Genomic DNA, 21,322 nt, shown 5'->3' with positions numbered 1-21,322 from the left:
AGCAGTGGTTGCGAAAGGAGTGAGACAGGGTTGTAGCCTCTCCCCGATGTTATTCAATCTGTATATTGAGAAAGCAGTAAAGGAAACAAAAGAAAAATTCGGAGTAGGTATTAAAACTCATGGAGAAGAAGTAAAAACTTTGAGGTTCGCCGATGACATTGTAATTCTGTCAGAGACAGCAAAGGACTTGGAAGAGCAGTTGAACGGAATGGACAATGTCTTGAAAGGAGGACATAAGATTAACATCAACAAAAGCAAAACGAGGATAATGGAATGTAGTCTAATTAAGTCGGGTGATGCTGAGGGAATTAGATTACGAAATGAGACACTTAAAATAGTAAAGGAGTTTTGCTATTTAGGGAGTAAAATAACTGATGATGGTCGAAGTAGAGAGGATATAAAATGTAGACTGGCAATGGCAGGGAAAGCGTTTCTGAAGAAGAGAAATTTGTTAACATCGAGTATAGATTTAAGTGTCAGGAAGTCGTTTCTGAAAGTATTTGTATGGAGTGTAGCCATGTATGGAAGTGAAACATGGAGGGTAAATAGTTTCGACAAGAAGAGAATAGAAGCTTTCGAAATGTGGTGCTACAGAACAACGCTGAAGATAAGGTGGGTAGATCACGTAACTAATGAGGAGGTATTGAACAGAATTGGAGAGAAGAGAAGTTTGTGGCACAACTTGACTAGAAAAAGGGATCGGTTGGTAGGACATGTTCTGAGACATCGAGGGATCACCATTTTAGTATTGGAGGGCAGCGTGGAGGGTAAAAATCGTAGAGGGAGACCAAGAGATGAATACACTAAACAGATTCAGAAGGATGTAGGTTGCAGTAGGTACTGGGAGGTGAAGAAGCTTGCACAGGATAGAGTAGCATGGAGAGCTGCATCAAACCAGTCTCAGGACAGAAGACCACAACAACAACAACAACGTGACTCCGTTTTGCCCCGAATGCAAAAATAAACAAACCAGGACGTTGGTAAGTTAGCATCCACATTGTTTGCATTATACTAAGTCTGAAATACGCTGAAAAACATATTTAATTCAAATAATTATTTACCTGTTTCTTATCAGGTAATGTTTCTGTTCAGTCTACTGCTCCTAATGGTGCCAACGTCGGAGAAAATTTCAGCAAAAACTTTCAAATGTTCTATAAGGGAAAAGGAGCAGCGCCCACTAATTACGATTTCTACAACTCGCCTCTAGCAGTTCCAAGCGTTATGACAACAGTGTCACTGGTCGCAGAGAACTGAGGCACCCACTTCGATCCGCATATCCGGTTTTACCCTACCCTCTGTTACACCGTGCGTCATTTTGGAAAATGAATAACGAACGTTTCAGCCACTGTCACAGGCGACTTTCAGCGGGGCGTGTAAGATACCTTCGCATCCTCGCGAAGGCTGCCTGTAATTTTTGTTGAAACCTTGGCTGTCACTTCTACAGTGCGGCACGGTTTACAGCGCACTTGCACAATATAAGGGTCGTCAGGGGTGTTTTCTCTGATGCTTCCGCGGCCTCTCGGCACATACTTACAATTAAGCTTTTACAATGTGTAACGAGAGTCGACCAAAACAAATGCTGCTCGTAACGACTTTAACGCGGCATCCAGGGTCGACGGAAAGCTCCGGTCTGTTTCCTGTTGGAAACGAAGTGATTTTTAATTCGGGAATTTTAAGTGCGCATTCAAAGGAGCGGTCCCAAATGGGCCTAGTTCGACGTCTTCTTTTATCGATATACACTATGTTATCAAAAGTATACGGACACCTGGCTGAAAATGTCTTACAAATTCGTGACGCCCTCCATCGATAGTGCTGGAATTCAGTATGGTGTTGGCCCACCCTTAGCCCTGATGGCAGTTTCAACTCTTGCAAACATACGTTCAATCAGGTGCTCCAAGGTTTCTTGGGGAATGGCAGCCCATTCTTCACGGAGTGCTGCACTGAGGAGAGGTATCGATGGCGGTCGGTGAGGCCTGGCACGAAGTCAGCCAGTTCTATATGATTCAGGTCTGGCCTCTATGCACGCCAGTTCGTTACAGGGATGTTACTGACGTGTAACCACTCCACCACAGGTGCTCTATTGTGTTGAAAGATGCAGTCGCCATCCCCGAATTGCTATTGAACAGTGGAAAGCAAGAAGGTGCTTAAAAAATCATTGTAGCCCTGTGTGCTGTGATAGTGCCACGCAAAACAATAAGGGGTGCATGCCCCCTCCATGACCACACAATAACACCAGCGTTTCCGAATTATACTGTTGGCACTACGCACGCTGGCAGATGACGTTCACCGGGCATTCGCCATACCCACACCCTGCCATCGAATCGCCACACTGCGTAGTACCGTGGTTCTTCACTCCACACAACGTTTTTCCACTGCTCAGTCGCCCAGTGTTTACGCTCCTTGCACCAAGCGAGGAGGCGTTTGTCATTTACCGGCGTGATGTGTGGCTTATGAGCAGCCGCTCGACCATGAAATCCAAGTGTTCTCACCTCCCGCCTAACTGTCATAGTACTTGCAGTGGATCCTGATCCAGTTTGGAATTCCTGTGTGATGGTCTGGATAGATGTCTGCCTAATACACGTTACGACGCTCTTCAACTGTCGGCGGTCTCTGTCAGACAACAGACGAGGTCGGCCTGTACGCTTTTGTGCTGTACGTGTCCCTTCACGTTTCCACTTCACTATCACATCGGAAACAGTGGACCTAGGGATGTTTAGGAGTGTGGGAATCTCGCGTACAGACGTATGACACAAGTGACACCCAATCACCTGACCACGTTCGAAGTCTGTGAGTTCCGCGGAGCGCCGCCCCATTCTGCTCTCTCACAATGTCTAATGACTACTGAGGCCTCTGATACGGAGTACCTGGCAGTAGGTGGCAGCGCAATGCACCTAACATGAAAAACGCATGTTTTTGGGGTGTCCGGATACATAGTGTATATTAAACTAAACTCCGCCCGAACAGGCCTTGGAAGGCCCAACGGTACCGATCGGCCGCCGTGTCATCCTGAGCCTACAGGCGTCACTGGATGCGGATATGGAGGGTCACGTCTTCAGCAAACCGCTCTGCCGGCCGTATGCCAGTTTACGAGACCGGAGCCGCTACTTCTCAGTATAGTAGCTCCTCAGTTTGCCTCACAAGAGCTGAGTGCACCCCGCTTGCCAACAGCGCTCGGCAGACCGTCCACCGTATCTTCCTTCGTCGTCGGCGGTGTCGTTGTTGCCGTGAGGCACCGTTATACCAAGTGGAAAGGCGCGTCGATCTTAGAGCACGAGATATGATGACCTTAAGCCATAGACAACACACAACGGTCACTGTAGCACCTGATTCCAGAATAGCTGCAGTAGTTAGGATCTACGAGCTACCCCATCTTGACCAGGTCCCCAAAACTGAACTCGTAACGAAATACCTTCGAAGGAAATTGTCATAAAGATCATCTATAAAGGCTTCGCACAACGATAAGAAATGTTACAGTTTATAGAATAATAACAGATATGACCAAATTGTCTTGTTTCTTCTATTTTATTTAACGTAACTATGTTCACAGTTTTATTTCGCATTCACCACTCATTCACACTCTGATGTGGAGTATATGCGAGTGTCTGAACCCTAACTCCCGAGTTCCATCGAAACCCTTTGATGAACAGTTTTGGTTGCTCGACACCAACAGGCAATGATAATGATACCGTATTTTGTTATTGACTCTTCTAGTTTAGCCACCGCCCTCCACGAATGTTTGTTAGGCGTAAGACAATTACACAGTTTTCTCTCTGATCCGCTGTTATTAAGAGTTCGCGTAAAAGTTAACCTTTTTCTCCTTTTCATAAATTGGAGCCCGCTCTCCGCGATATAATTAAAAAAAAAAAACCGTCTCAATACCGCGTCCCTTGTGAGATGCGTATAGATTTATCCCGGAATTGACCGCCCTGTAGGTGTACTCAGTTTAATGACCACACTTCGTTATCCGCGATTTCGTGTAACTAATTGTCCTTTTGTTACTCTGATCGTATCCCGTAATTATTTAAAACTCGCCCCTATATTTTTTCACAACACACAATTAGCACTTCTTTGCTTGTTTATTTGTAAGACTAAACGAAAAAATGACGCCGTATCATCGGCTTCGTCGATATAAAGCAAAACACCTCAATATGCCCAATTTTACCTCTTCTTATGGGATCGGCTACCTAACTCATTAATTTACTACATATTATTTCCAATAACACTAAACAGGTATTGCCGTTATATTTTAATTGTATTCAAAAGCATGTTATTATGACCGACCAAATTGTAACAAACCGCGCGGCGTGCGTTTTTAACGGTAGCTTTACACTCGCCCAGCCTTTATTCATGCAATATTATATATAAATATAGAGACAGGACCGAAAGATCGATCTCTCGACCGTAATCAATAGAGGCAAATACGCTATTCAAGTTCCGTTACATCTATCTCGACTCGTACTGTTACAACCGGATGGTCAACCATCCAAGTGCTGGCCCAGCCGGACAGCGCTTCACTTTGGGACCGGTGTTACCACTGAGGTAAGGCCGTTGGCGTCGTGTATGTTATCAGGGACAGTAAGACAGGAAGAATGAGCGGAACTCTAGCAGCAGTTAGTGGGCAGCGCTGGATGCATGAGGGCAGTAGTCAGTGGGGGCCGGGGTGATGGCCTGTCGCTGATGGAGTACCGGTTATTGTTTCGTGTTTTACTGCCCCTGTTAATACACATTGATAAAACAAATACCGCACTGTACTCATTTGGGACCGCTCTATGGAGTGTAACGTAAAACTGCGCTTTAAAAATCTCTTCGTTTGTCCAAGTAAGTCCTGTTGAAATGGCTTTTTTTTGCACGGCCTCTGCAGTTCCTAAACTCCAAACCTTGCCTTCTTCCTCGACGTCATAATGGCCACGTTTTCTGTGGTATTATTTTAGCACCCATACATCTCATGCGCCCATACCGTTCTAGTTGGTTCCCAGGCTGTGCCGTAAGACTTTCTGGCACATGAAGACTCACCGAGAAGGGTCCACTGTAAAATCTAAGAGAAGAGTCCTGAATCGAGATAGTAACTAAATGGTTTGTGTTCGGTGAAGTAGTAGAGTTGCAAGCAGCATAGATAGCTAATTTCAGAGTGGAGGATACGACAATATTTGTTGTATTGTCCCAAAAATAAGCCGCACTTTCTATCCAAATTTCCCCTCGTAAAAGTTAGGTTGCTGCTTATATCCGCTACCTTGTCTTTTTACATATATTTGCTGTAAAAATTATGCTCATTTGCTACAATACAACTAGAGTCTGAAACCAAAACTGGTGGCAGGTCATTTTATTACGCAACAACGCAAACTATTGCCTGCATTTTATTGGCGTTAACATTGTGTAGGTGTGCCAATATTGTTTCGTTAGCTTGTAATTCAGTTTCAGTTGGATAGCGGTAAGAAACCTTGAATTGTGCCGATATGAAAGTGTATTTGGAGCGAAAGTCATCGCCAAGCGAAGGAATTCGGCGCGGTTAGGAAGCGAGCTTCATACTTAACAGCTGGAGGTTATGGCGAAACCACAGTCGAGAGGGAGGGCGATAGAAAGTACGAACTGGACGAATCTGATGTGTGAAGTTGGGTTGCTTCAGAAGAAAATGGAAGAAAGCACTTTCAACGAGAAAATCATTCAACGAACTGAAATGCGACAAGTATCCGAGACTTGAAATTAAGATTATTTCCTATATGCAAAATGAGAGGAAAGATGGGATGCCTATTCCGATAGAAATAATCGAGCTGAAGGTCTCTGAAATTGCAAGAGTTTTAAACACGCCACAGGGAGAATTCCGCGTGAGTATCATTTGGTGTAGTCCGTTTAAACGGAGAAATGACTTTGCCCTCCTACGAAACACTACACTGGCACAGAGAATGCCAGCTGGTTTGGACGATAAACCGGGTAACTTCCAGCGCTACAACATCCAGTTGCGAAAGTACCATTTCGATCAGATTGCCAATGCTGACGAAAAGTCGGTATTTTTTGATGTGCCGAGCAGTACGACAGTAGACACAAAAGGGGCAGAAAGTAACCAATTAAGAGGAACCGGGAATAAAAAAAAAAATAGAATTACGGTGATGTAAGCTGTTACAGCCGATGAGGGACACTTAACTCCTGAGGAATTCTGAAGAGGAAAACTATACCCAAAGAAAGCTTTCCTAAAGGCTTAGTCGTTCGCGGCCAAGAAACGGGCATGATGACAACACATTTGATTATTGACTGGTTGACTCGCTTTATAATGTTTCCAATCACAGACGTGAGGCACTGCTCCCTACGAGAGCTGTGCTAGTTTTGGATGTTGTTTAGGGACATCTAACTGCTGAAGTAAAACATAAACTTACTGCACAAAAGACAGACCTTGCATAGAACCCAGAGGGTTGGCTTAAAAGGTTCTAGATGTGGTCATAAACAAACTGCTCAAAGACAATCTCCGAGAATTATACACTACTGGCCATTAAAATTGCTACAGACGCGAAATTTAACCGACAGGTGGCGATACCTACAACGTGCTGACGTGAGGAAAGTTTCCAACCGATTTCTCATACACAAACAGCAGCTGACCGGCATTTCCTGGTGAAACATTGTTGTAATGCCTCGTGTAAGGAGGAGAAATGCGTACCATCACGTTTCCGACTTTGATAATGGTCGGATTGTAGCCTATCGCGATTGCGGTTTATCGTATCGCGACATTACTGCTCGCGTTAGTCGAGATCCAATGACTGCCAGCAGAATATGGAATCGGTGGACTCCGGAGGGTAATAAAGAACGCCGTGCTGCATCCCAACGGCCTCGTATCACTAGCAGTCGAGACGAGGCATCTTATCCGCATGGCTGTAACGGATCGTGCAGCCACGTCTCGATCCCTGAGTCAACAGATGGGGACGTTTGCAAGACAACAACCATCTGCACGAACAGATCGACGATGTTTGCAGCAGAATGGGGTATCAGCTCGGAGATCATGGCTTCGGTTACCCTTGACGCTGCATCACAGACAGGAGCGCCTGCGATGGTGTACTCAACGACGAACCTGGGTGCACGAATGGCAAAACGTCATTTTTTCGGATGAATCCAGGTTCTGTTTACAGCATCATGATGGTCGCATCCGTGTATGGCGACATAACGGTGAACGCACATTGGAAGCGTGTATTCGTCATCGCCGTACTGGCATATCACCCGGCGTTATGGTATGCGGTGCCATTGGTTACACGTCTCGGTCACCCCTTGTTTGCATTGACGGCACTTTGAACAGTGGACGTTACATTTCAGATGTGTTCCTACCCGTGGCTCTATCCTTCATTCGATTCCTGCGATACCCTACACTTCAGCAGGATAACGCACGACCGCATGTTGCAGGTCCTGCACGGACCTTTCCGGATACAGAAGGAGTTCGATTGCTGCTCTGGCCAGCACATTCTCCAGATCTCTCACCAATTGAAAACGTCTTGTCAATGGTGGCCGAGCAACTGGTTCGTCACAATACGCCAGTCACTACTCCTGATGAACTGTGGTATCGTGTTGGAGCTGCACGGGCAGCTGTACCTGTACACGCCATCCATGCTCTGTTTAACTCAATGTCCAGGAGTATCAAGGCCGTTATTACGGCCAGAGTTGGTTGTTCTGGGTACTGATTTCTCAGGATCTATGCACCCAAATTGCGTGAAAATGTAATCACATGTCAGTTCTAGTATAATATATTTGTCCAATGAATACCCGTTTATCATGTGCATTTCTTCTTGGTGGAGCAATTTTAATGGTCAATAGTGTATTTAGATTGGCCCTTACAGCGGCTGGTAAGATTATGATACCATCAGTCACCCTTCTGTGCGAGTGGATTCTTGCTTCATGGTCCTCCATATCATCAGAGTTGATCACCAATGGGTTTAAGGAATGCTGAATATCGAATGCGCTGTATGGCAGCGAGGATGTAATGCCGTGGAAAGAGAATGAAGAAAATGGTTGGAGTGCGGGTGATGAAGTGAATAACGGTAGTGATAGTGACGAGGGGAATAAAACGAAATACGGGATCTGCATGTTGGCGACAGTGTGTTGTTTCACACGTTAGAACAAATGCTTACATGTAAGTACAAGTAAACTTACGGTAATTTTTCTTCTGCAATCAGTATGTGGCTTTTTTCCTGCAAAATATTATTTTTATTTCTTCCTCGAAATGTAGGGATGCGGCTTATGTGTGGTGACGGCTTACTATCGGGACAATATGGCACATCGAAAGGTGGTAAGCATGCAGTGTTTCTTACTTGCTAGGGACATCTCTTGTTCTGCTCTATGAAAAAAAGACTAAGACAAAAATTCCTCTCCGGATGTGGAATCCAAATTCCAGTAATCGCGTGCAGTGCCTTACCAGTTGAGCCACCTGAGCAGTCCTCCCTGGTCCACTTGAGACTTGTGCATGTACGTCTCCACCTCGCAAGTCCTCTTATGATGTGTGGCAGAGGGTACGTGTGGCAGCAGTACACTTTACAATCCGCGAATGGTGCGCGGCGTGGAAAACTGTCGACAGAGCACCGTGTGCCTCGATTAGCGGCACTGGTCACTTCGCGAGGTCTGCTGTGGAGAGCAGGGGAAGATAATACGCTGCCTTGTTTTATCTCGGTCTCAGCAACAGACGGGTCATCGTAAACCTAGGAGGGAAGCGAAGCCGATGGCGCATCCAGAAAAATGCACTACCGCAAGGCAGTGTCCTCGCACCCACTCTTTTCAACATATATGTGAATGATCAACCAGTTGCACCAGGGACTAGGAGCTTTGCTTACGCGGACGATCTTGCATTAGCCGTGCAGGGTCGGAACTTTAACGACATAGAAATTAGCGTTACGAATGCCCTCAACGGTCTAACGCCATACTACGAAGCCAACTGCCTACGCCCGAACGCAGCAAAAACATTATCCTGCCTATTCCATCTTCGAAACCGAGACACCAAACATACCCTAAACATCACGTGGAACAACCAACAGATCGCGTTCAGAAGCACCTCCTTGTTATTTAGGCGTCACCCTTGATCGCACACTTACTTACAGACATCATGTAGACAAGGTCAGGGGAAAACTATCAATAAGAAACAACCTCCTGAGTAAGCTCACCTCCACAAAATGGGGTGCCTGTGACGCCGGAAATGCATATCCTCCTATTTCCACCTATTGTACCACAATTTTTTCCTTATTTTCTTACCTGAATATATAACATTTCTGTGTCTTTGTATATTGTAATTGTTTTACTATTTGTATATATATGCATTTATGTCGATGTGTAATTCGTTTGTTTTGTGAATATTATTTGTATTTATACGCTGGGTCTGGCCTAGGGAAAACTATACTATCGAACGAATACATCGATAGGTCGTGTGGAGAACGAAAGTGTTTAGGATCTTTGGTAGTGTTAACTCTGCCGCGTAGAGCGCGGGCAGAGGGAGTCTGGCTGGAGTAGGGCGGTGGAGCAGGTGTGTCGTGTGACGCTCCCGCGAGTTGCCGCGCTTTCGGGGTTTGGCAGCATGTAATTGCGCTCGACTGGCTATAATAGTTTCTAGCACGGTGTCGCGGACGGGAAGCATTAGCGGGCACACATCAAGAGCCCGTTTCGCCTGGTGACCGTGTCGAGAAGAAGGCGCGCCAGCATCCAGCTTCTGCAACAGCGACGGCCGACAATGAGTGACTGTCGCCACCTCCTCGATCGACGGCTTCAAACCTTCAATCAACCAACAAGGAAGACTAAAAGCACGTAAAGTTTCAGAACTGTATGGCAGACCTCAGCTTTTCAAACTGCTCCATTTGCCTCGCAAAAATTACAGCAACTTAGCATGAACCTTTGTTGCTCATTGTCCCAATTGCATTACCAAGCAGGGTCCCTTCCTTTTCCGAAATGAACCCGAGTGTCGTTGAAATTCAAACGCCAGCATTAAAATTCGATTTCACTGCTTTAATTTCAAAGTTCAGTTTAAGTATTCATAGCTGGCTACAATATTTAGATTACACAAGCACAAATTAAGAGTGCGAGTTTTGTTAGCGTATTTTAGCTTACCTGTGACTGCAGTTCAGCTTGGTACGTACTAAATTTTACTACTGTTAATTGTTCAGAATCATTTAATTCAAGTTCAAAGTTAAATCTCTTATTTCTAAATTGCGTAGATTCAAGTTGCTTTTGAAATGATTGTTGAGGTAGTCCAAGGCTAACCGTATTTTACAGAATTTCGATGTGCTTCAGAAAGAAAGCTCACTATTAACTTCAGTCACTAAATTAACTTGCGATTTTCCGGTTTTGTTAATTCTTTTGCTAAATTAAGTCAGAGTGTAGCGAAATTTATTACTTCTGACAAACTTTCAGTTTTCACACTGCACGTGTCAACCTTCAGTTGCCACGCTTCTAGTGCTGATTATATGTGTAATAACCTTTCTTTTTCAGTTACTATAGTAATTGTCCATAGGACTGGCGACCGTAATTTCCCCCAGATCTCAAATATCTAATTACCACTAGTTAATTGTTAACGTAACGGCCGCACATTTACTTTATTAACTTTACCCCTTTTCAAAATTAATTTCCACCAGTTTCATTGGCATTTTTCCTTTCATAAAGATGTAACCCTTTCCTCCCTCTTTACCGACAGATTAACTTCGGTGACGATTGCTTTGCTTTTTTCCAAATTTCCATCAATCTCATCAACTGCACTTTTAATGCTGTGCAGATAATTCCTGAAAATGGCGAACGCATGCGGCGCGCTGCAGACCAGCCGTTCGCAGCGCGCCTGGCGGTGGCGGCTGCAATGTTGCAAGTCAGACGCGCGCGATTAATCAAAACGGCACCGCGGCGCGGCGCCACCGGCGCTGCCAGCTCTCGCGCCATTGTTTCCGTTAATTTGATCTCCATTAACGATACAACACCGCGCTTATCACACCCACAACGACTGGCCGTACACGGACTCCTTTTTTAGGGTCGTCATGTGGGGAATTAGATTTTAATTAGTGTGCTGTCATACCATTTCCCCGGCAAAAAACTGACATTCGTAGTAAATTCAGCAATAATGGCCAATGGGCGAGAAATTTGATTTATCGCTCGGGTAAATATCAATTAATGCCTTCCGAAAAAAACGGACGTTCGTGTCGTTTAGCACAATAGAATTCCATCTATGGTAATAATGGAGAAGCATTATACGTTACTACGCACTGAACGAGTCATCATCTGCGTGGTCTTTGGCAAGAGAAATTATTTTAGACGTACCGGTATTAGGCCTGACAGAAATAATGAGCGAAGAAAATAAAGAAACGATACATGTCATGAGAAAAGCGCATCGCTGCCATGTCTTTCAACGCTGGTAAGAGCATTCGACTTTAAAATCGGTAAAAATTTTCACCGTAATAAGATACCAATAACAAGAATCTACCTATTCCGCTTTGAGCAAGAGCTCCCGTATGATAGTTTGTACAGCGGCACGGGGGGGGGGGGGGGGGGGGGGCAAGACCGACGAGTGTGGAGTATTTTTAATATCTTTGGAAGACGAATGCGGCTTGTAAGTAAAAGCTGCAGTTCGGACCCTGTTAAAAAGTTGGGTAATATGGACTTTCCAATCAATTTCTTGAAGTAAAAACACCCCACTACACTATATTTTTTCATTCCCTGAGAGCTGGGGAGAGGTAGGGGGCGACTCCCTTTGTCCCTGGGTTCTGGTGCTCTGGGCTTTGAGCTCTGATAGTGGCAAATGGTGGCAACGCGGAGGTACTACCTGACGCGTCTGCTCACGAAAGATTACTGAAATGTGTGATAAACTGACTTTAAATACAAATTGAAACTAATCGCTGGAAATAAAACTATTAAAATTAACTGGAGGACACGGCCATTTTTGATTCTGGATGCATCTTTGTTAGTGGCCAAACTGACTTCTTGAAAATGTCATAAAATTTAGAAATGCCATCAAGAGTTTTGCGGGACCGCTATCTGTTATCTAGGGACGAAACAGAATCATAGCTTGGAGACTGTGGCCGGATCATTAAGGTTCCGCGCTTGCATTTAAGTTTGCCAAACTCTTTGATCGGCAATTAATCTCAGGGAGGCTGAACCAAGTTTCAAATGAATAAATGACACAATACTAGAATGAGATTTTCACTCTGCAGCGGAGTGTGCGCTGATATGAAACTTCCTGGCAGATTAAAACTGTGTGCCCGACCGAGACTCGAACTCGGGACCGTTGCCTTTCGCGGGCAAGTGCTCTACCAACTGAGCTACCGAAGCACGACTCACGTCCGGTACTCACAGCTTTACTTCTGCCAGTACCTCGTCTCCTACCTTCCAAACTTTACAGAAGCTCTCCTGCGAACCTTGCAGAACTAGCACTCCTGAAAGAAAGGATATAGCGGAGACATGGCTTAGCCACAGCCTGGGGGATGTTTCCAGAATGAGATTTTCACTCTGCAGCGGAGTGTGCGCTGATATGGTCCCGAGTTCGAGTCTCGGTCGGGCACACAGTTTTAATCTGCCAGGAAGTTTCGACACAATACTAATTTATTTCGCCATTGAGTCTCCACGATTAAGCTTGTATTGGTCGTTAGCTGTAACAACAGAGTATTAAAAGATTTCATGTATCGTATGTGTATTAGGAGAGCAGTTAAAGTAAGAACTCATAAGAGTTAACTAACTTAATTGTAAATGTTTCTAAAGGTAAAATGACACATCGCATTTGTTCAAAAATGGCTCAAATGGTTCTGAGCACGATGGGACTTAACATCTGAGGTCACCAGTCCCTTAGAACTTAGAACTACTTAAACCTAACTAACCTAAGGACATCACACACATCCTGCCCGAGGCAGGATTCGAAACTGCGACCGCAGAAGTCGTGCGGTTCCGGACTGCAGCGCCTAGAACCGCTCGGCCACCGAGGCCGGCTCACCGCATTTGTCTACACAAAAGAAAGATTAATTAAAGATACGCAAAGAAAGAAACGATAGTGCGTCCTTTCAGTATAAAGACAAACAGACAAAAGATAGAGATCCGAGCCGGAAGGATCTTCACTTACTTTCTGAAACAAAAAAAAACCTCTTACAATCGATCGCAATCATCCACAGTCTGACTGCCCCTATATCTTTAAAATATTATTTCTTTGTTTTTGTGGTCTTTAGTCTAAAGACTGGTTTGATGCAGCTCTCCATGGTACACTATCATGTGCAAGCCTCTTCATCTCCGAGCAGCTACTGCAACCTACATCCTTATGTATCTGCTTACTGTATTCGTCTCTTAGTCCCGCTGTACCATTTTTACCCCCCCCCCCCCCCCCCACGCTTCCCTTTGTCACCAAATTGGTGATCCCTTGATGCCACAGACTGTGTCCTATCAACCGATCCCTTCTTCTTGTCGGGTTGTTTCTCTTCTCCCCTGTTCTGTTCAGTACCTGCGCATTAGTTGCGTGATCTACCCAACTAATCTTCAGCATTCTTTTGTAACACCACATATCAAAAGCTGCTACTCTCTTCTTGTCTAAACTGTTTATCGTCCATGTTTCACTTCCACACGTGGTTACACCCCATACAAATACTTTCAGAAAGGACTTCCTGACACTGAAATCTATACTCGATGTTAACAATTTTTTCTTCTTCAGAAACGTTTTTCTTACCGTTGCCAGGCTACATTTAATATCCTCCCTGATTCGACCATCATGAGTTATGGACTCATTATTTATGAAATAATAATTACATTTCACAATATTAATGTACATAAGTTATTTAGATTGAAGTTATTTATGGTAAATAAATAGATAAGTGTATAATTTTGTGCTTTCTGTAGCTTTTGTGACGTAAAGTTTACATGAAATTACGTGGGTCTGTTCATGTAATGCTTCATACCGATATGGCGTTCAACATTTTGCTACCACGTCACGTCTTTTGTGAATGTACCCGTTAGTCCGATATCCCGGATAACAGCATTTGTTAGGGACGTCCTGTAGTCTTGGTGGTATATACAGGGTGATTCAAAAAGAATACCACAACTTTAAAAATGTGTATTTAATGAAAGAAACATAATATAACCTTCTGTTATACATCATTACAAAGAGTATTTAAAAAGGTTTTTTTTTCACTCAAAAACAAGTTCAGAGATGTTCAATATGGCCCGCTCCAGACACTCGAGCAATATCAACCCGATACTCCAACTCGTTCCACACTCTCTGTAGCATATCAGGCGTAACAGTTTGGATAGCTGCTGTTATTTCTCGTTTCAAATCATCAATGGTGGCTGGGAGAGGTGGCCGAAACACCATATCCTTAACATACCCCATAAGAAAAAATAGCAGGGGGTAAGATCAGGGCTTCTTGGAGGCCAGTGCTCTGTCACGGGCTGCCTGGCGGCCGATCCATCGCCTCGGGTAGTTGACGTTCAGGTAGTTACGGACAGATAAGTGCCAATGTGGTGGCGCTCCATCCTGCTGAAATATGAATTGTTGTGCTTCTTGTTCGAGCTGAGGGAACAGCCAATTCTCTAACATCTCCAGATATTGTAGTCCAGTTACAGTAGCACCTTCGAAGAAAAAGGGACCAAAAACTTTATTGGCTGAAATGGCACAGAAAACGTTCACCTTAGGCGAGTCACGTTCATACTGAGTTGTTTCCCGCAGATTCTCAGTGCCCCATATACAGACATTGTGACGGTTGACTTTCCCGTTAGTGTGGAAAGTTGCTTCATCACTAAACACAATCTTTGAAACGAAAGATTCATCTGTTTCCATTTGAGCAAGGATAAAATCACAGAAATCGATTCTTTTAATCTTATCAGCTGCAGACAGTGCTTGAACCAATTTCAGACGATAAGGTTTCATAACTAACCTTTTTCGTAGGACTCTCCATACAGTTGATTGTGGAATTTGCAGCTCTCTGCTAGCTCTGCGAGTCGATTTTCCTGTGCTGCGAACAAATGTTTGCTGGATGCGTCCTACATTTTCATCACTCGTTCTCGGCCGTCCAGAACTTTTCCCTTTGCACAAACACCCATTCTCTGTAAACTGTTTATACCAACGTTTAATACACCACCTATCAGGAGGTTTAACACCATACTTCGTTCGAAATGCACGCTGAACAACTCTCGTCGATTCACTTCTGCCGTACTCAATAACACAAAAAGCTTTCTGTTGAGCGGTAGCCATCTTAGCATCTACTGACGCTGACGCCTAGTCAACAGCGCCTCAAGCGAACAAATGTACAACTAAATGAAACTTTATAGCTCCCTTAATTCGCCGACAGATAGTGCTTAGCTCTGCCTTTTGTCGTTGTAGAGTTTTAAATTCCTAAAGTTGTGGTATTCTTTTTGAATCACCCTGTATTATGGCAGACATGTCGTAGCTGTAATAATGGAAATATGTGTCAGGGCTGGAAAGCGGAAGCAACATCCAGAGCGACTATAAGAAGGAAACTAAGGCAACATGATGGAAAGGGAAGAGCACATACGTGAGGAGGAGGTGGGAGATCTGATACTACGAGATAAACTTGAAAGAGCCCTGAGTGAAAACATCTCATAATCGACCTATCAAGATCTAGCAAAACAGGAAAGAATAATTTTCAACATTTCATTCAAAACGATTTCTAACCAGTTGCAGAAATTAATTCATTGCTTTTTTTAGGTTCTTGGCCCCTGAACAACTAGTGTGACTCTCGATAAAGAATGTTTTCAGCTGTGAAAAACTTTGTTAAGGAAATTGTCGGACAACATAATTTCCGTTAGTTCCATGTCATTTGAGGTTAATTAGACGAACAGTATTCTTAAATTTCAGTCAGTCATTTGTGCATTACTAGTTTCTGTTGGCACGCTTTACGAATTGCTTTAAGTATACCCAGTATACTGCACAATAAGCAGAGCAACGGCCGTAGTTATGTCTAACTAAAACTAGTAATTACTGTGAAGTGCTTGAACGCATTAATTTTTGTTTCGTCAGGTATGCCTGATGTAGGAAAAACTTTTGTTCTGACCATCGAAATGAAAATTTGCTTTGTTGTCACGACTATGGGGAATAAATACGGGACTCATTCTTACTAAAATATACATTATTCAAAAAGTATCATAAGAACTGTGCTACAGATACTGTTATAAAATGATGTATGTGTAAGAAATATTTCATTTCGATAAATTAAAGTCACGATTGATGGAAGTCGTCTGTAATGTAACATAAAACACTGCCTTGATTTAGTCTCCTCCGCTAGTCACCTTTGTACGAATTACATATGCAGCAGTTTAGCTGTTTACACGAACTGCCTCTTATTCAAAACATTAATGATACGTTACGTTTTTGTAAGGTTTAGGTGCTTCAAGCTCGCCTTTGTCACTCTGGATATGTACACTACGGGGCGTAACGCTCTCTTGTTACGGACGCTCGCTCTCTAGGCTGCAAGGGCTGTACAAACCGCTGTCATAACGCCGCGTCCTACGTAATCGACAGAAGCGACCGACAGCGCGCAGCAGCTTATAACGACGAAACACCACAGGCATGGTTAACGCGCCAGCAGTTATGAAGTACTTATCATCCGGTTTCAAGAAAACTATTCAGTGCAAAATTTGATCCTTCCGCATGTTAAGACTGATATATTTGCTTTATAAAGGTCTCTATTTTCGTTACTCGTCATAGTTAATGTGCTGCACGAAACTAAGTACATGGCTACACGAAATTTTTAAGAGTTTGCAGAGGTAAAATCACAATGCGTAGATTTTCCGTAAAGTTCATTTTAGGCCATACATTACTGCGTATGAAATGTAACCGATACATCTAAGCTATATTTAAAGTTCAGGGCGAAATGTTATCTCTTTTCGTTCTTGGGATATTGGTTGTTACGTCTGGGGACGCGGCGCGACCGAATCCTTTCCTGTGCATCGGCAATCAAGTGGTCGTAAAAATCGTCATATGTCATAAAAGGCTGAAGATATCGAAACGTCGTTTTTTGAAAATGACAGCACGCAGAAAAAACTATTTTTACATATGATTAACACTCGATACGTTTTTGTCAAACGTGTGAGCAGATCTAAAACAAGACTCCCTATAAGTTACACAATGAAGTTCTCATAGCCACACAAAGAGAGAGAAATAGGCATACGGCGCATTAAAGTGACTAACGTGGGTCTAGTATTGCAAGAAAATATTTAATTGTTTGAAAGTGGTCAGAGTAATTAAGGAAAACTTGATTACTGAGTTGAGGAAAACTTGAAATATTTCACGAAAAGCTGCTGGAAGCTATGTAAATGAAGTGTCAAAAAGTTCATCTGTCCCAGGCTTCGTTCGAATCAAGAACCAAAGTTAGGATTCGTGAAAAGAAGACGTTAGGAAGGCAAATGAGGTGTCAATAAGGATAAAATTTGACAATAAAAAATGAAAGAAATCGGTCAGGTATTTTGTGAAATGATTTCTGTATTAGACATAAATACATCAGAGAACCATTCGATGTGACTTTGAATGATGCTGGAAGCCACGAACAGAATATTAGGTGCGTCAAATGTTTCTCTAATATTTTTATTTGATACTTTTAGAAAGATTATTTCACAAGACGTTTGACTTTCTTTTCAAAAAATTTGTATGCTTTACCTATACGGACTATGTAGATGAACTGAAACGCTTCGCCTTAACACTGACTGCTGATTCGCAACAATCAAATAGCAGTAAAATTTCATGGTTGTTCATTGTATTTTATTAGGAATTTAATGTGTGTCACATGCTGAGATAGGTGTGTGTACACTTAAAGATCAAGTGCTTTGGCAAAACTGTAAAAATACACTTAGCGATGCAGTGTGAACAGAATAAATAAAATTTAGTATACAGAAGTGTAGCTGAGTAGTTAAAAATATAAGAATTAGCAGGGATGGAACTCATGTCCTTTCAAATGATCGCAGATTCAAACAGAACACACTATTGTTGCACCACAACAGGCTGGTTTGTGCATTGCTCAATTTTTCTATTTACTAAAGTCAGTCATTCTTCAGCATTTATCGGTTGTTAAAAGTTCGTGATGATGTAAAAAAAAATCTTCAATTTATTGATGAGATAGTTGAATGTAAAACAACAAACTGGTAGCCAAGATCGCAGGAATTATTTTCATTCAGTGATTACCGGTTTCGGCGAATCTAAAGCCGCCATCATCGATTCTAGGGAGGACAGAAAACACTATAAAAGTGGCCTTGGATTCCACTTATATAACATGTATACATATAAATTTAGGTACATACCTTAGGACACATACAGGTTACACCATCAAGGCAGACAATGGTGATATTAATAGTTGCCTATAACACGCAGGCCTTACAAAATTGCCATACGTAGCACATAGGCGTCCAAGAGAGATGACATTATAAATGTTAAGTGTCTCCATTACACACAAGCACAAAGAAAATTTAAAAGAGAAAACTATATACTATAAGAGATATTTTGACGATGTCATTGCCCTGATCCGAGGCGACCTCAATCTACATCTACATCTACATGACTACTCTGCAATTCACATTTAAGTGCTTGGCAGAGGGTTCAAAAATGGCTCTGAGCACTACGGGACTTAACAGCTATGGTCATCAGTCCCCTAGAACTTAGAACTACTTAAACCTAACTAACCTAAGGACATCACACAACACCCAGTCATCACGAGGCAGAGAAAATCCCTGACCCCGCCGGGAATCGAACCCGGGAACCCGGGCGCGGGAAGCGAGAACGCTACCGCACGACCACGAGCTGCGGACGCAGAGGGTTCATCGAACCACAATCATACTATCTCTCTACCATTCCACTCCCGAACAGCGCGCGGGAAAAACGAACGCCTAAACCTTTCTGTTCAAGCTCTGATTTCTCTTATTTTTTTTGATGATCATTCCTACCTATGTAGGTTGGGCTCAACAAAATATTTTCGCATTCGGAAGAGAAAGTTGGTGACTGAAATTTCGTAAATAGATCTCGCCGCGACGAAAAACGTCTTTGCTTTAATGACTTCCATCCCAGCTAGCGTATCATATCTGCCACACTCTCTCCCCTATTACGCGATGATACAAAACTAGCTGCCCTTTTTTGCACCCTTTCGATGTCCTCTGTTAATCCCACGTGGTAAGGATCCCACACCGCGCAGCAATATTCTAACAGAGGACGAACGAGTGTTGTGTAAGCCGTCTCTTTAGTGGACTTGTTGTATCTTCTAAGTGTCCTGCCAATGAAACGCAACCTTTGGCTCGCCTTCCCCACAATATTATCTATGTGGTCTTCCCAACTGAAGTTGTTCGTAATTTTTACACCCAGGTACTTAATGAATTGACAGCCTTGAGAATTGTACTATTTATCGAGTAATCGAATTCCAACGGATTTCTTTTGGAACTCATGTGGATCACCTCACACTTATCGTTATTTAGCGTTAACTGCCACCTGCCACACCATACAGCAATCTTTTCTAAATCGCTTTGCAACTGATACTGGTCTTCGGATGACCTTACTAGACGGTAAATTACAGCATCATCTGCGAACAACCTACGAGAACTGCTCAGATTGTCACCCAGGTCATTTATATAGATGAGGAACAGCAGAGGTCCCAGGACACTTCCCTGGTGAACACCTGATATCACTTCAATTTTACTCGATGATTTGCCGTCTATTACTACGAACTGCGACCTTCCTGACAGGAAATCACGAATCCAGTCGCACAACTGAGACGATACCCCATAGGACCGCAGCTTGATTAGAAGTCGCTTATGAGGAACGGTGTCAAAAGCTTTCCGGAAATCCAGAAATACGGATAGCGGCCATTATTTCGTGCGAATAAAGAGCTAGCTGCGTTGCACAAGAACGATGATTTCTGAAACCATGCTGATTACGTATCAATAGATCGTTCCCTTCGAGGTCATTCATAATGTTTGAATACAGTATATGCTCCAAAACCCTACTGCAAACCGACGTCAATGATATAGGTCTGTAGTTCGATGGATTACCCCTACTACCCTTCTTAAGCGCTGGTGCTACCTGCGCAATTTTCCAATCTGTAGGTACAGATCTATCGGTGAGCGAGCGGCTGTATATGATTGCTAAGTAGGGAGCTATTGTATCAGCGTAATCTGAAAGGAACCTAATTGGTATACAATCTGGACCTGAAGACTTGCCCGTATCAAGCGATTTGAGTTGCTTCGCAATCCCTAAGGTATCTACTTCTAAGAAACTCATGCTAGCAGCTGTTCGTGTTTCAAATTCTGGAATATTCCATTAGTCTTCCCTGGTGAAGGAATTTCGGAAAACTGCGTTCAATAACTCCGCTTTAGCGGCACAGTCGTCGGTAACAGTACCATCGGCACTGCGCAGCGAAGGTATTGACCGCGTCTTGCCGCTTGTGTAGTTTACATACGACCAGAATTTCTTCGGATTTTCTACCAAATTTCGAGACAATGTTTCGTTGTGGAACCTATTAAAGGCATCTCGCATTGAAGTCCGTGCCAAGTTTCGCTCGTCTGTAAATTTTAGCCAATCTTCGGGATTTCGCGTTCTTCTGAACTTTGCATGCTTTTTCCGTTGCCTATGCAACAGCGTTCGGACCTGTTTTGTGCAGCATGGCGGATCAGTTCCATCTCTTACCAATTTATGAGGTATGAATCTCTTAGTTGCTGTTGCTACTATATCTTTGAATTTGAGCCACATCTCGTCTACATTTGCATAGTTAGTTCGGAAGGAAAGGAGATTCTCTCTTAGGAAGGCTTCTAGTGACACTTTATCCGCTTTTTTAAATAAAATTATTTTGCGTTTGTTTCTGGTGTATTTGGAAGAAACGGTATCGAGCCTAGCTACAACGTCCTTGTGATCGCTAATCCCCGTATCAGTCATGATGCTCCCTATTAGCCCTGGATTGTTTGTGGCTAAGTGGTCAAGTGTGTTTTCGCAACCATTTACAATTCGCGTGGGTTCGTGGACTAACTGCTCGAAATAATTTTCGGAGAAAGCATTTAGGACAATCACGGAAGATGTTTTCTGCCTACCACCGGTTTTGAACAAGTATTTTTGCCAACATATCGAGGGAAGGTTGAAGTCCCCACCAACTATAAACGTATGAGTGGGGTATTTATTTGTTACGAGACTCAAATTTTCTCTGAACTGTTCAGCAACTATATCATCGGAGTCTGGGGATCGGTAGAAGGAGCCAATTATTAACCTAGTTCGGCTGTTAAGTATAACCTCCACCCATACCAATTCGCATTCAGTATCTACTTCGACTTCACTACAAGATAATCCCCTACTGACAGACACAAACACCAATTCTGCCTAATCTATCTTTCCTGAACACCGTCTGAGACTTCGTAAAAATTTCTGCAGAACTTA

Source organism: Schistocerca piceifrons, chromosome 4, assembly GCF_021461385.2.
Source record: "Schistocerca piceifrons isolate TAMUIC-IGC-003096 chromosome 4, iqSchPice1.1, whole genome shotgun sequence".
NCBI lineage: Eukaryota > Metazoa > Arthropoda > Insecta > Orthoptera > Acrididae > Schistocerca > Schistocerca piceifrons.
The sequence above is the reverse complement of the archived record's forward strand: the minus strand, read 5'-3'. Positions refer to the sequence as shown.